The 16,781-nt window shown below is 32.2% G+C and overlaps 1 pseudogene; it reads left to right on the top strand.

The window, feature by feature from the left end:
* The first annotated feature begins 922 nt into the window (after positions 1–922).
* Positions 923–4,775, top strand: LOC149902922 (uncharacterized; annotated as a pseudogene).
* The last annotated feature ends 12,006 nt before the right edge of the window (positions 4,776–16,781 follow it).

Genomic DNA, 16,781 nt, shown 5'->3' with positions numbered 1-16,781 from the left:
CAGCTCCAGTGATTTCATTAAAAACGTGTTGATCTGTACGAAGCCTAGAATGCCAATATTAGTTTCAAATTTCATTGGTGTTTTATTTACATACAATGTAAATATTTTACCAAAAAAATACTGAAATGTAAAAATCACAAACTGTTGTTAAATTTATATTGAGGGAAGTGAACGGCGCAGTATTATTTTGAATAGACCCGGCATTTTTCACATCGTTAGGTTTTGTATTTTAAGCGACCATTTGTCCGGTATTAAACACTGAGTACCTTTTAGCGTTTTTACGCCCAATTCCATAAAACAATTTATTACATACTAGCTCCTATTCGCGACTTCGGTCCATAAAAGTCCATAAAGATTGTCGTAAATTATTCCGCAAAGACCCTTTGCAACAATCGCGTGACAAATGGTGTTTGTATTTTATTTTCTTTTAAATCCATCATACCGTTTTTGTCTTCATTTTATTGTATACTAGCGGTCCGCCCCGGCTTCGCCCGTGGGCCCGTATTTACGTTTTCTCTACATAAAAACCATCCTCGTACTTCAAGGAATATAATAAAAAAAGAATTATCGAAATCGGTTCAGCCGTTCTCGAGTTATGCGCTTACCAACACATTTTGCGATTCATTTTTATATATAAGAAGATTGTCATAGAGTATTACATAAACTATAGTATAATTTAATTTAATTCATAGAAATAATATCGTAAATCCGATAATTACCTAATTAAATTATATAATACTAGTGGTCCGCCCCGGCTTCGCCCGTGGTACATATTTCGCAATAAAAGGTAGCCTATGTCCTTTCTCAGGTATCAAAATATCTCCATACCAAATTTAATGCAAATTGGTTCTGTAGTTTAGGCGTGATTGAGTAACAGACAGACAGACAGAGTTACTTTCGCATTTATAATATTGTAGCGACGACAAGCCAATTTACGAGTTACCGAAATATTTCAAGTGTAGTACCTACTAAGAAAGTTCCCACCATAGGTTCACACGGTAACTCGTATATAAACAGTTTGTGCGTTATGCACAGTTAGTTAAGGGCTTGTCGGGACGCGGGTTGGTCGCATTAGGTCGAATATTAATTACATACCGATAAATATATGTAGTTAAAGAAATATAACCTTTGCGTAGTTATTTCATCTTTTATTACACCCGCACATAACAAAGCCCCTACATTGGTGACCCCCGACGAAAAGTGAACATTATTATAGTGAATTGCATAGATTTCGTTTGTGTGATTATTTAATTTATTGATTAAATAAAAATTTAATTCAAAATGAATCCGGCAGTTCCAATTAGAGCGGATGAGAGTGAAAATGCTCTCGCGCAGATCACTGTGTCGAGTAGAATTCCAGACTTCTGGAAAGAATCACCACGACTTTGGTTCGCGCAGTTTGAAGCAGTGGTGGCGAATCAGAAGCTGGCGGACGAATCGAAATATAACCTGGTGGTAGCGAAATTAAGTCGCGAACACGTTGAGCAGGTTAGCGACATTGTATTAACACCACCCGATACAAAGAAGTACGAAGCATTAAAAACACGGTTGCTCGTAGTATATGAAGAATCTGAAGTGCGTCAGGTCCAAAAATTATTAAAAGAGCTTGAGTTGGGCGAACAAAAGCCTTCTCAACTTTTACGGCGTATGCGAGATCTGGCTCGAAAAAAATTCTCGGAGGAGACATTGACGATGCTGTGGATGGGACATTTACCCGCAGCCGTACAAGCAGTCCTCACAGTTAGCGAATTAAAGGATACAGAGAAATTAGCTAATATGGCAGATAAAGTTATAGAAACGACACGTTTCGCGGAGATACAGGAGGTATCGTGTGCCAGAGATAAAATATCCGCAATACAACCTACGCTAGTTGAGCAGATTACACAGTTAACGCAGCGCTTAAACGAGCTGGAATCTGCAGGCTCGAGAGGCAAATCGTTTAGCGGTCGAAAGTACGGAAATCGCACGCATCGCTCCGCATCCCGAAGTCGCGATCGTGCAGGGATATCAAAACAGAAAAATCCCAATTGGCTATGTTTTTTCCATTACCGCTATAAGCATAACGCCAGCAAGTGCAGTCAACCTTGTGCGTGGCAGTAGCAGCAGGAGAGCCAATTAAAAAACTAGATACGGTACAGACAGAGGCGGATGTTTGTACCACCGTAAATAAACGCCTGTGTATAAAAGACAGGAAGAGTAATATTAAGTTTTTAGTGGACACCGGCGCAATATTTTAATTTTACCAGTGTCGAAAAATAACCAATCCGCGAGTGAGTGTACTGTGTAGTGATTATAAAGTGTAGTTTAGTGTAATTAAGACATTTGGTACTAAATTAATGACCTTAGATCTTAGTTTACGGCGACCGTATAAATGGTCATTATTTTTTATCGCCGAGGTATTTCAAACTATGTTTTTGTTTATAAGGTGCAGATTTTTTTAGCACCCTAGGGCCGATGCATCGCTCGCACTTATGACGGACGCATCGGATACTTATGTAGGTTATTTTTCTAAGAATCTATCTAAGATTGAACGCAAGTATAGAACGTATTTAGGGAGTTATTAGCAATTTACTTGGCTATTCGTCATTTTCGGAATATGGTCGAAGGACGACAGTTAGCGGTGTATACGGATCACAAACCGTTAATTTATGCATTTTCTAAAGTAAATAGCGAGAAAGAGTTACCCAGACGTACACGACACTTGATATTCATTAGTGAATTCACAACGGATTTGAAACACGTTAGTGGGCAAGATAATGTCGTTGCAGATTTGTTATCACGAGTCGCAACAATAAGTTGTCCCACTGTAATAGATTACGCAGAACTTGCTTAGAATCAACAACAAGATTCTTATATGTTACAATTATCTAATTCGAAAGACGCTAATAATAGGTCAAAGAAAATAATGTTACTTGAAAGCGGTACATTTATTAATTGTAATTTAGATAATGTTAAAATTAGACCCTATTTGACTGATAAATTTCGACGTATTGCTTTTGATAGTGTACATAATTTATGTCATCCCGGAATAAGGACTACACGCAAATTGATTCAAAATCGTTTTTATTGGCCAAATATGATTCGTCACGTTGGCCAATGGGTTAAAAGTTAAAACATGCATTGAATGTCAACGATCGAAGTTTAATCGACATACAATGTCAGGTTTAGAATCGTTTCTGCAGTGCGATAGGTTTGAACATATTCATGTTGATTTAATTGGACCTTTACCCACTTCACCCGAAGGTTTTAGGACGTATTGCCTAACCATAGTGATAGGGGGACGCGATGGCCAGAATGTTTTCCTACGAGAGATATAACTGCTGAAACGATTTCGCGTGTAATATATGAAGGATGGATCTCTCGTTTCGGTTGTCCGAAAAAGCTAACAAGCGATCAAGGACGCCAATTCGAAAGTCAATTATTTGCTACACTAATGAAGTTATTAGGTATTAATAAATTACGTACGGAACAACTTTACGATTACCAGGTGATTATTACGATAAAAAATCGAGTTTAGAAATAAATAGCAGTCTTGAGTATGCAAGTAAATTACGAGACTCTATTAGGAAATATCAGTCAGTAGCTATTAGGCAAAATGAAAGACGGAACATATTTATTCACCCCGATTTAGAAAAGTGCGATTATGTTTTTGTAAGAAACGACGCAGTACGTAAGCCTTTATAACCAACATACGACGGTCCTTATCGTGTGTTGAGTCGAGAGAAAAAGGTATTTTACATTCAAATGACTGGCAGGAAAGTTAGAATATCTGTAGACCGTCTAAAACCTGCATATTATTTGAATGATGATAGTGATACGATATCTGGGGCAGATACTAAGGTTCCGTTACAAATTCCAAGTAGCGAATTGCCTAATACACATACCACGCGTAGTGGAAGAGCTATACGATTACCGGTACGATTTAGGTAATAGTATTGTATTTGTAATTGTTTCAACTATTTTATATTTATTAGAATTACGATGATTATAAGTATTCATAAGACTTCATAGAAATGTATAATAAATACTTAGTAATCAACACATCGTATTTAATAAATAAAAGAACTTAAGTAATTTTGAAACGAGTTCATTGTTTAACGTTTTAAGTATGGTATGGTATTTCAAATTTATGTTTGTGTTGAGTTTTGATTGAAATGTTTACTACTTAGAAATTTAAGTACTTTTGATTTATGGCTTTTGAGTGTTTAGTAGTAGCCTTTGTAATATTAAACGATACAAGTGTTAAGAACGTATTGATATTTGAAATGTTGATGTTACTAAGTGTTAATTGACGTGTAAAAATTATCGCACGCCACTTAGAAGACCCAACCGAGTTTTTGTAATAACACAAATAGTTTAACGAAATTAGGTGTTAACTGTTAACCACTTGTATACGTTATGATTGATTTATATTGTGAACATTTTTTATACTTTTTATTGTAAACATTTTGTAACCTTATATAGCGACACTTTATATACATCCATTTGTTTATTGTTTAGTTTTATTGTAAGATTTTTTTACTTGTATACCCTTTTTATTTTAAGGGGGGAATGATGTAGCGACGACAAGCCAATTTACGAGTTACCGAAATATTTCAAGTGCAGTACCTACTAAGAAAGTTCCCACCATAGGTTCACACGGTAACTCGTATATAAACAGTTTGTGCGTTATGCACAGTTAGTTAAGGGCTTGTCGGGACGCGGGTTGGTCGCATTAGGTCGAATATTAATTACATACCGATAAATATATGTAGTTAAAGAAATATAACCTTTGCGTAGTTATTTCATCTTTTATTACACCCGCACATAACAACCCCCTACAATATTAAGTATGGATTAAATTTTCTACAAATGGGACTGAAATATTACAGAATAACTGTTTTGGGGTATTGAGTAGCATAAGTATAATTATTTTTCCTGGTCCTTTACGAACCCAAATACTTTATATATATTTATCATCACTAATAACAAACTATTCATAGCCCTCTATAAATAACTTGAAAGGAGGAACTTTAAAATATTTCGTGTGTGTGAATATGAGAGGGGCCAATGAATCCCGACCCTCATCAATTTGCGATAGTGTTACAGTTGAATAATACATTGAGATGTGATCTTATCCAACCTTAAAGTTCACTGGCTAGATAGTAACTGTTTATTAATTTACTAGCGGTATTTAATTGAAAATATATTTATCATAAGACACTGCGGTATTAATAAGCTGACGATGATGATAACTATCATTTTTAATCATGAACGCAGTAAAGTTCTTTTACTTTTACTTCCATATTATTTTAATAATTTTAGTCTTTTAGAATGGATATTTAGCTATAACCACACCCCGGACACTCCATACAAAATGATCGTTTTGACAGTCACACTGTAGAGACTGCAAATGTGTGTGTTAACGCTTTATGGTTGGCACATTTGTGACTAGCGTAAAAAAAAATTCGCGTTTTTCTGATGAAATACATCCGTAAACAGCACAATATCTAACCATTTTCTACGAAAAACGATAATCACAAATCCAAAATAATAAAATTACTTTAAGTCAATTTGATTAATGTTGTCAATCTTCGTTGCGTATCGTCCTTGCAGAAAAATATGGCCCATTTTATGTCTGATCGCGCGGGGGTGAGGTAAGTGTTTAATTTTGGCGGGAGGCGGAGAGTGTCCGTTCTGTAGCGTTTAGCTACTATTATGTATTCTGTGCTATAACCTTAGATAATTTAAAGAAAGTAAATTGAACATAATATTTAAATACATATCGGTTATTATATTTTGTAGCTTATATGCCAAGCAAAGCAAAGCATTTCCTTAATATACGTATAGAATGTGATTACTCTTGGACATTGAGGAATATTTGATAAGAATTTATATGATATAATTTTCTATTTTGGCCATTCATATTCGGCCTTTCTTTTCTATCATAGCCCAAGGCAGTACATCGCAATAACAGGATACGGAATTCGTGTAAGGGATTCGCAAAGGTAGGAACTGCGCGCTACAAGTTTCATATAAAAATTCTTATACATGTATAAAAGATATTCTATTATTTAATTATTTAAGAGGATTGCTTATTTATCGCATATTTTCCTTAGAATTTGGTAAATTTTTATTACGGAATAAAAATATATAGGGAGTACTTATTGAAAAATTTTACGTTCTCAACAAATTGTGCAGTTTGCTTATATACAGCATGTAACTTATTAGTTTTACTACAACATTAATTTCCTTTTTTCAAATTATTATTCTGAATTTCGTTCAAAACTTAAAAATCATATTGAGGATGTATAAAATGTATGTGAAATATAAAGTGAGTCATAACACGTCTGGCATGTTTATGTTTTTAATAATTTATGTTGTTATTTTTCTGAGAATATGACTGAAAATAAGCTTCATAGTAGTTAAATTTAAACCTTAATCTATTTAATGACTACCTACTTTAACATAATATGTGTTTAGCCCTAACCTAATTTTTCTTTTTCAAATTACCCACTGATACTGAATAACCTAAAATGTCCATCCGTTTTAATTTATCAACATAAGATGAAAAGTCAAATTGACGTAATATTTTTTTATAAGAAAAAACATTTTAAAACGTTCATACATTCATATTATGCCCTGTAATCGTAATTACTATGGTTAAAGTACGTATTTGAATTAAAAGGCCTTTACTATACAGTATGCAAGGATTTAAATTTAAAGGTTGTAATTAATGTATAGTTTCTTCTCAGTTCTCAATGTAATGAATACGAAGAAAATAAGAGCGACGTATTCAAAGGTTCACATATTTTTAGATACGTGATGTGAATATGTGTGTGTGTGAGGTGTTTAGAATTTAAATTCAAGCAGCTTTGTTTTCAAGCTAACTCTTGAATCGAAAGCGCGATTCATTTCTATTGAATATTATGCTTTCAGTATTTCTGTTCAATTTTGCAAATGTGATTCCATCAAAGGAGAAATCAAACAGAATACTGAAACTAATAATATTGCTTTACGAACCTTTGATGCAGAATCGTATGTACCTTTAACTTAGTGGTAATTAGTTGTAGGTAATTATAGAGACAAGATACAAGTTGATTACTAATAAATTATTACATAATAATGGTCAGGTTTGAAGGTAATTTGTATACGGATAAATATTATATATGCCTGTAGTTATTGATGTAATCTTATAATTTATTTTCATTGGAATAAATATAAAGAAAAAAAATCCTGATTTATCTAGAAAATACAAAAAAAGGATAGTCGCTCAGGTGTCGATTTTCAACCGTTATGTTTATCAAATGTTTCTTTATAAATTTATGTTTATCATCCAGAAATGTTGTTGTTAATCATAATTTTCTACTCTCGATAGCTGCACAGACACATAATTATATACCTATTTAATATTAATATATTCTATTTAAACTTGATTGATTATGATTATTTAACTCATACTCAAACTTTTGATTAAATCAACATGTAGGTACACAGAGTCCACGTGTTTCTTTTTCTTGAAGGGCGTTTATCTTGAAAGTGGGCGCGTCTCCTTGAAGTTCTTTTTATTCGATCATTCGTTTCTAAGTAACATACATATTTTTCTAGGTTCCCATTCATTAAAATAAATATAAATAGGTATATGAAAATAGAAATATGCTTGTGAAATAGAATTAAATAATATTATAAGGAAGGTACACACAACACGTACGTCCTCTGTATGTAATATTTTTAATATTATTTAATAGCACCCATGTTTATATGGTTTTGAGGGAAAGCACTACTTTGTATTATAATATTATCTGTAACACTACAATAAAACGAAAGATGCAGATTCCAAGCTAAATATTGAAGCTTATATTTTGTTTTACTTTATTATAAGTACATAAACAAAAAAAAACTTTTGAAATTTATTTTCTTCAATCACGCTCTAGGTTTTGACATTTTTTCTTTCACATAAAAAAAACGTTTTCCCTCAAACACACTTTTCCTATTAACGATTTATATTAAAACCGGAATTTTTCGCTACGCTTACAAAATGCCTTTAAAGTTTTTCCTCCTTTAACGCATCGTTAACTTTCTTCGTAATTTTCGCTATTTTGTCTTGAAAAAAGAAAGTTATTACTAGAGTGTTGCAGAAACATTATTGATGATGTTTTTGTCAAAGTTTGGCTTTAAGACTATTACTATAATAGTAAGTAGTATATAAGGTAAAACAGTTCTTACCTATATACTATAATATACTAATTACTATTATGGTATGGTATTTATATAGGTTACATAGTCATACAATGTAATATGACATATTTGTTTTTTTTCACAAATTGATAATGATCAGTCATTAGCAATTTGTAAAAAAACAAATGCTCTGCTTGTTTCACATATCTTTGTAATATATTTACGGGTAAAAGACTGATCAGCCCTTTGTGCATTGCCTCACCCTTATCTTTTTCACTATCGGTGATTGACCCCTAGTACTTTGAAAAGTGTGTTAGCTAGAAATTCATAGTTGTGTTAGTAATAATAAATTAGTTATAATCTATACTCATAATATTATAAAGCTGAAGTTTATTTATTTGTTTGTTTGTTTGAGCGCGCTTATCTCAGGAACTATTGGTCCGATTTGAAAAATTATTTCGGTGTTAGATAGCCCATTCATCGAGGAAGGTTATAAGCTATATATGTAATATGTATTATCATCACGCTAAGACCAAAGGAGCGGAGCCACGCGGGTGAAACCGCGGAGCTCATCTAGTAATAAATTAAGCCATGATGATGTTTCCCTTTGGATTTTTTTTAATTTTCAGATTAAAATCGTATGACCTGAGCTAGTGATAATAAATAAGATAATAATAATATGATAGATAATAAAAAATCAAAGGTAGTTCAAGTTCCATGAAAGCACGAAAGAACGCAAAAATTTCTCCCAACACTTTCCGTAGTACTTACATTAAAATATATTATTGTAGACGGTACATAATGAAAAAAGCTGCGAACGAATTGGTTCTATAAATCTAATGCTAAAACGTTGAATTCTGGAAAGCTAGGGGATTGTATGGAACAAAACAGATTGTATCTCGTGACGTCACTCGGTCGGCCATTGTTGAAAAAGCGTGGTTTTCCCGCCACAACAATGAACGCTACGCTTTGTACACCCGACAGCACAAGTTGTACGCATCCTTCAATTTCCTAAATACACCTGAATTTTGACGCCTTAATTAAATGAGAACAATAAGTGTATTTTATAGTAGAATATAATAACAGACTCTAGCTTTGCGCAGGATTATTATAAAAAGTTCCTCTCAATGAAAACCGCATTAAAATCAGATGCTTCGGTACTTTGAAAGTAGATAAGCTTATACAGACAGCAAAAAACCACTTTCTTTTACATACTAGCAATATCCTGTCTCATAATACGAATAAACATGTATGACGCGTTGAGAGAAATTCGATAGGTCTTCGAAATAATATTATGTCTTTCACGGTTGTTTGACAGATACTAGTTGAAACGATATAGCTTGATCTAATAACTAAATTACTATGTACTAGAATGTTCTAGAATGTCCATTGTCCGTAAATGGTACACACGGTGGTTCTCTTGGTTATTATGTAAATAGGATATAGATGTCCTGAGACGTTTTCGTCGCAATATAGTGTTTATATTATGTACATAATAATTTCATATTGTGATTTGCAATTTGATTTAGTTATTCAAAAGTAAACTGGTTTGATAAAGGTTTACAATTTTCTTGGTAAATACTGGAAAGACTGGTAATGATAATTATTATTTATTACATATTAATTCGAATTGCTAGAACTCATAAAATTGAAGGTAATTTATTGTCCATATGAAAAGTTTCATTTTTGTTATTGTTGATGTTAATTAAGTAATGACGGTTTATTGAAAATTATGTAAAATAAACAGAAATGTGAAAGTAAAATGAAAATTAAGGTTGTTCTATACAACTAGCACATTTTAAGCAGCAAAGTGTCTGTCATACAGAGAATGGTTAATGTTCTTCTTGGTTTAAAATAAACCTATATTATGATTATTCTGTATGAATAAGACTATCTTTATTTAAATATATTCAAATCAGGGAACATCAAATTATTCATGGAATGGCCTTTATTCTAAACCGCTGAAAATATAAGTAAAATATTTTAAAAACTCTGTTTTAAAAGGAAATCTGGAGATTAAGGCAAAAGACAAATCCCTAAAGGAAACGGGTCCGAGCTCAGAGTTCAGTAATGTTTAACTTCAGTTTAATTTTCTATTTTAATAATAATAGAGACTCAATCTTGTTACTATACGGATATGAAGGAAATATGTATTTTGTGGAAAACTGAGTGAAAGATTAGTTCAGACTACAAAGTAATTTATTTATAATCTATACTTATATTATAAAGCTGAAGAGTTTGTTTATTTGAACGCGCTAATCTCAGGAACTACTGGTCCGATTTGAAAAATTCTTCAGTGTTAGATAGCTCATTTATCGAGGAAGGCTATATAAGTATCATCACGCTAAGACCAACAGGAGTGGAGCACTGCGGGTAAAACCGCAGGGCACTGCTAGTCATCGAATAAACAACGATATTACACAAAGTTATTGTTTTACATTGCTTTAAAGATGTAGGGTTTTATAATGATGAAGTAGGTAGAACAACTTATGATCGAAATCGTATGTTATTATTAATCTTTTAATAAGTACATTTTTTTTAATACTAAATAATTAATAGTTGATAATAATGTTGCATTATTTCTTAGAAATACAATATTTCACATTCAAATAAAATAAGTAGATATAGAGTTTAATAAATGTTTAAAAAGAAGAGCGACTTAAATGTGCCACAAAATTGGGACGTTTCTAGAAAAATAATTTTCGTAGCAAAGAATATGTCACTAAAACCAAAACCATTCATCAAACTTACCAACTGAGGCGCTGAACGTTATATTTTGGTCAGATTATCTTCTAAATGATGGACGGATTTTTTCTAGGACAAAAGAAGAAAATTTTTCTAGAACTATTTTACTAGACTAAAATGTGTTAGGTGTTGTGGCGAACTTTGTAAAATTTTCACGTGCTAATCGATCAATATTTTACAAGTTTTCTAGAACGAAGGAGGTTCTCAATTCAATTTGTTTTTTTATTTGTTGGATTTTGTTACTACCGTTGGTTGATGTACTTACTGTTTTTTGTGTTTCATACAAAATTATTAAAATTATTGTCCAAGTATAGTATTTGGAGTGGTATCTCCTTCCCCAGAAACATTTTTGGTAGAAAATAATTATATGTTATATCAATATCATAATTGCTGAATATTATATTATCAACTGTATAAGTTTCAAGGTCTGACTTTATGTACACTTGACTATTTATAAAAGACTATAATATATTATGCCCGCAGCTTCACTCGCGTCGTTCAGACGTTGTTATCTACGCCGTGCAACTTTTTTGTAGATCCAATAAGCTGTAATAGTATTAAAGATAAACAAACAGCTAGCTATTCATAAATCCTTACAAACTTTTACGTAAGTATATTATTATGAAGATAGGTCTATACCGTTTCCTAATCTCTAAATTTAATTCAATTTCAACCACGTAGTATTTGTAGCACATATAAAAAAATCAAGGCAAACATATCTATTCGTTAAAAAGATAGTAGCTGTTCGCCTCACTACGGAAGTGCGCCTTCCGTCCCCTTATTTCCTGTAAAAGCTGACAACATGTCTGCGACTAATTGAGACCGTGTTGTGACCGTGGGACATTTCTGTTTTTCAATACAAGTATATGTTAAAACAATCTGAATTAAATAAAGCTTAATTTAACGTTTAAATACGCAGAGAAAAATTTACCTGTACCTGCTTACTGATAAATCTTTGTTCAATATGAACTACCTTTAATTACCCAGTAGGTACGTAATATTTGAATAAAAAATCAATCCAATTTAAGATATCTATTAAAAATAGGTAGACAGAGTCTGTGATTTCTATTTAGATACTTTCTAATTACTCAGGTAGTGAGAAAAAAATCAAATCATGCAATTATCTTATATATAAAAATGAATCGCAAAATGTGTTGGTAAGCGCATAACTCGAGAACGGCTGAACCGATTTCGATAATTCTTTTTTTATTATATTCCTTGAAGTACGGGGATGGTTCTTATGAAGAGAAAACGTAAACATGTACCACGGGCGAAGCCGGGGCGGACCGCTAGTAATCTATGAAATCTTCTTGCCATGACATGACTCATGCGGCGTTACCTCGCTCTGAGGCGTTCCATGTAAGGCTTGAAGTGCAAGCGAGAGCGCGGAACGAGCGACAAAGAAGCACAATCGGCCGTTGTCACGTTCAACTATCGTCAGTAAACCGAATTTACAGACAACCAATTTTTTTAACAGATAGAGTGATTCAAGAGGAAGGTTTTAGTATATTATTTTTTAGGTTTTAGACAAAGCGGGCGAAGTCTCGGGCGGGAAAGCTATTTTATTAAGTTTGTGACAATATTGCATGATATAACCAGTGTTCCTGGCATAAAAAGTGTATTAACATTGTATTATTTTATATTGAAGCTTGTTCCTATGTTTAAAAATGTATAAGCAAAGTCGAAACCGAAAAATTTAAGGGTTCGTACAAGCATTCTTTACTGAATGTTAAATTAATAACGTTAAAATTCACATTCAAAAATTTTCCGGCTTTCCGTAACTTTGTAATTTACCCAACTTTTTAATTACCTTTGTTAAAATTTACTTACGTCAAATAATTTTGAATGGGTATTATAAAAAGCGATTAATCTGTAAAGCTACATATTATTCAGATTTAATATTAATAAAACAAATGGGCTTTATTCTATTGAAACTTTCATTGCAATCAATCAAAATATTTATTTGGTATTCAAAGCTTTATTTGGTATATAAAAATGTCTTTGAAAGGTCAAATTTTATAACTTCATTAATTTTGTAGTTTTGATAGAGAATAAACAACTCAATATAATTAAATGATTTACTCCTTTAATCAGTTTTAAAATTGTATCGAAATCAATAGACTGTAATTAAATTATTAATATCGCCATAGAGTCCCTATTCATTTATGTTAGTAAAAAACTTCGGAATGTTAGAAGACAAAGGATTAAAAATTGAAGAGTTGAATAATACAAGACCCTTATCCATCACAAAATCTCATGTACCTCAGCCCTCAGGGTAATTTGCAAAAATTTAGAAACAGTCGTAAACGCAGTTTTTACTAAAGCATTTTTCATTTCATGGCCATTTTAGAGTTCTATAGAGCGTAAATCGTCGACAAAATATTATTTAATACTAGCGGCCCGCCCCGGCTTCGCCCGTGGTACATATGAAAAAAAGATGTTGGCCGATTCTCAGACTTTCCCGATATGCACAGAAAATTTCATGAGAATCGGTCCACCCGTTTCGGAGGAGTATGCAGACTAACATTGTGACACGAGAATTTTATATAGGTATAAGATTATGTAAAATCTTTGATACCTTGTTTATAGAAGTTTTGTTGTGTAATTATTATTATATTTTCACATAGGTATTATTTTATTAATTTATTTCCCAATTTCAAACAGTATGATACTTGAATCTGGCGTACCTAATCATAATCTCGTTTGAGTACAGATTACTAATTTCCGATACGCTAAGATAATTAAATTACAATAAAGCTTCCTTTCCAAATTCCACTTCTCTATTATTTTCATCAATTAAAATATTATGTTTCTTGTACGTGGTTTATGGTTTGGGATAAATTTTATACGTTGAGATGTTCTGTAGTACGAATCACAACAGCTATAAGAAAAAATAACAATTTATTTAAAGAATTATTTTAGGTTGAGACTACACAGCATTACCATGTTTGAATCGATTTATATAAAAGTTCTTTTGTACTATACAGGTACATTGATACTCGATGAATTTCTAGTTTCGTATTTTAGAGTGCTTCACGTATCGCGACGATATCTACGTACAACGTTGTTTTCGTATTGCAATAAAAATGTGCTGAATATCATGTCATCGCGATACAGTAGTGGTTTATAAATAAAAGGTTCGACTGTCTGTAACTATAAACTGATTATGTTATTTGGAATGAAAATAGTTGAAGTGTCACCACTAACATAGGCTTTTTTTTAAAATCAATCCCTAAAGTCACAGTTTTGTAGTGTTGTGCAAAAGTGCAACAGGAAATGAAAGTTTTCGCTTTTTATAATATTATGACAACACATGGGATATTTTTTTTATCCACTAATCTTAACATTTATAAATGAATTTATTCGCTCTTACATGTTCGCGATTACACGCTCGATAAAATTAGTCCATGATTAATTAGCCCGAGGAAAATGAAATTCTTATTAATATTGAATTAGCTTCAATGTTTATTACAGGTACAGAGAAAGAAAACCGGAATTTATATCTCATTTTGTCACAGTAAGGTAGCTATTTAAAATATTCCGTAGTACATCGTTCAAAGCAGTAGACACGCAGTAAATCTCGTAATTTTAAAACATTCAGTTTACGGATCCCACCTAGCGGATTTTGCAAATTTTCGGAGCTAAATACTTCAAACATTTCGGTGAATTCAAAAATATGGGACGAATTAAACGAAGTTTGCGTACTGGAAAATCTATTTTGCATTTAATTCGAATGTTACTTACTATCGATTTATTCATACATTTTGCGAAGTTACAAATCCAAAGTACGCAAATGCAGTCTATGAAACTTTTATTTATTTCGGAGTAATATGCATTAAAACTATGTTTCAAGTAGAATAACTTTTTTATATTGAAAAACCAGTTCCACATACGGTCTTCCAGCTTTATCTACTTCTCTACGGCTTTGTAAAAAATGTTTAAAATCATTGTATGAAATCAATGTTTCACGAACTAGCACTTTCTGATACTACGTAATATATTAAACTTTTCATATTTACAAATATTTTAGACTAGCTTTCCGCCCGCGGCTTCGCCCGCGTTTTCAAAGAAAAACCCGTTCCCGTAAGATTTCCGGGAAAAACCTATCCTATGTCCTTTCTCGTGTATCAGAATATCTCTATACCAAATTTCATGCAAATTGGTTCAGTAGTTAAGGCGTGATTGAGTAACAGACAGACAGACAGAGTTACTTTCGCATTTATAATATTAGTATGGATTACCTTTCATATATTACATAGGTACCTACGTCGTCTTCATTGCATAGTCTTAATGCTTATGCTATGCTATGCTAACCTTAGAGTTTGCGTAGTCCTTACAACTAAAAAGAATACGAAAATAAGGTTTAAATAAATACTTTCTTTGACGCTAACGACGTGTTGAAAAAGTTTGAAGTAAAATGACACCACCCCTTTACAAAGCTAGAGCGAATACTTGAATCTTTTCAACCGCACACTGCTTGAACTAACAACGTATTTTTCTTTTATTTAAAAGGTACGTGCGTGGCATTTCTTTGTTTTTAATTAGGATAACTACTGCGACAGAATATCGACGTGAATATGAAAATACGAGTTTTAGAACGTAATGATCATTGAATTAAATGTTTATTTCATCAAAAAGCATGCGTAGGTATTTATTTACCTAAACATTTGAATCGTGTTAAATCCAATATTATGTACGTATTCATCTATTCAAACATTAAAGGTATGTACCTATAATTTAGTGCATTCTGTTATAAGTACATAATAGTATGAAATAGAGTTAAAACTCATGTGAGTTGTTGAAAATATAATTGTTACAGTGCATTTAGCATACCCACATTTTATGGTAAACATTTCTAACTCAGACTCGAAAGGAAAAGGCAAATATTGAAATTCTTTTCTCTAACGTTCCAACTCGAATGTTCTGTATTTTATTGATATTTTCAGATCTGTATTTTATTGCTCACTCGTAAATCAAATATTTTAAACTGATAATCATATTATTTTATTGTTGGCAAGAGCAAAGTTCAACGCGGAATTATACCCGTATGCAATGCTATATCATCGATAACAGCCTATTGGGGTTAACAGCCTATTGGGTCATGCAAGTTTCTTATGAAACTATAGGATCTAATCTAATACACCATGCTGGTGACCACGTGCAGCTTGGTAGATCATAGATGAGTTCTATTGCGATATTTTCTTCACCATTTAAATGAATAAATAAATGAAAATCCTTTATTGCTATATATGTATTTATATATTAAGAATAAGCAAAAGGCTTATCGCTAGGTAAATAACACTAGGTAAATAACAGATGATAATGGGAACAATGCTTAAGCTAATTGAAAAATACAACGAGGTAATAAACAAATCTCAATCGCCTTTTTATTGGGAAACCTTAATCGCTAAGCCACCACAATTAATCAAAATTATGAAGTTTATTATATTAATTTATTCTTGTTTACTCTGTGAAATTAATATAAAAGTTATATCTCATACCTCTACGGTCTCACATTCGACCTTTAGCTTGACAATGACATTATACGTAAAAGAGGGGTAGACCTCTTGAGTAGGGTGATATATTATAAATAAATTTTATAGTGAAATGTATTTTATAGGGTTCGCTGATATTCTGGCCTCACCCGGATTGACTCGGAATTAAAGCATGTATTTTGTTAGCTTTGGGGTAGAGATGTAGAGTTCTAATGGTAAAAGAAAATCAGTTAACTAGTTCTAATTATTCAAACACAGTCATTTTGTCTCTTAGAAAATTTACCATCTGGATTACATTTTCAACTTCAAGATGACTATATAAATATGGTGAAAGTTTATCGTCAAGAGTGTTTAAGAGACTCATAGTTTTGAACAAGTAGGATA

The sequence above is a fragment of the Colias eurytheme genome, chromosome 14, assembly GCF_061535395.1.
Source record: "Colias eurytheme isolate Ceu_HAF_F1 chromosome 14, ilColEury1 Martin Lab GWU primary, whole genome shotgun sequence".
NCBI classification, from domain to species: domain Eukaryota; kingdom Metazoa; phylum Arthropoda; class Insecta; order Lepidoptera; family Pieridae; genus Colias; species Colias eurytheme.
The sequence above is the reverse complement of the archived record's forward strand: the minus strand, read 5'-3'. Positions and strand labels throughout refer to the sequence as shown.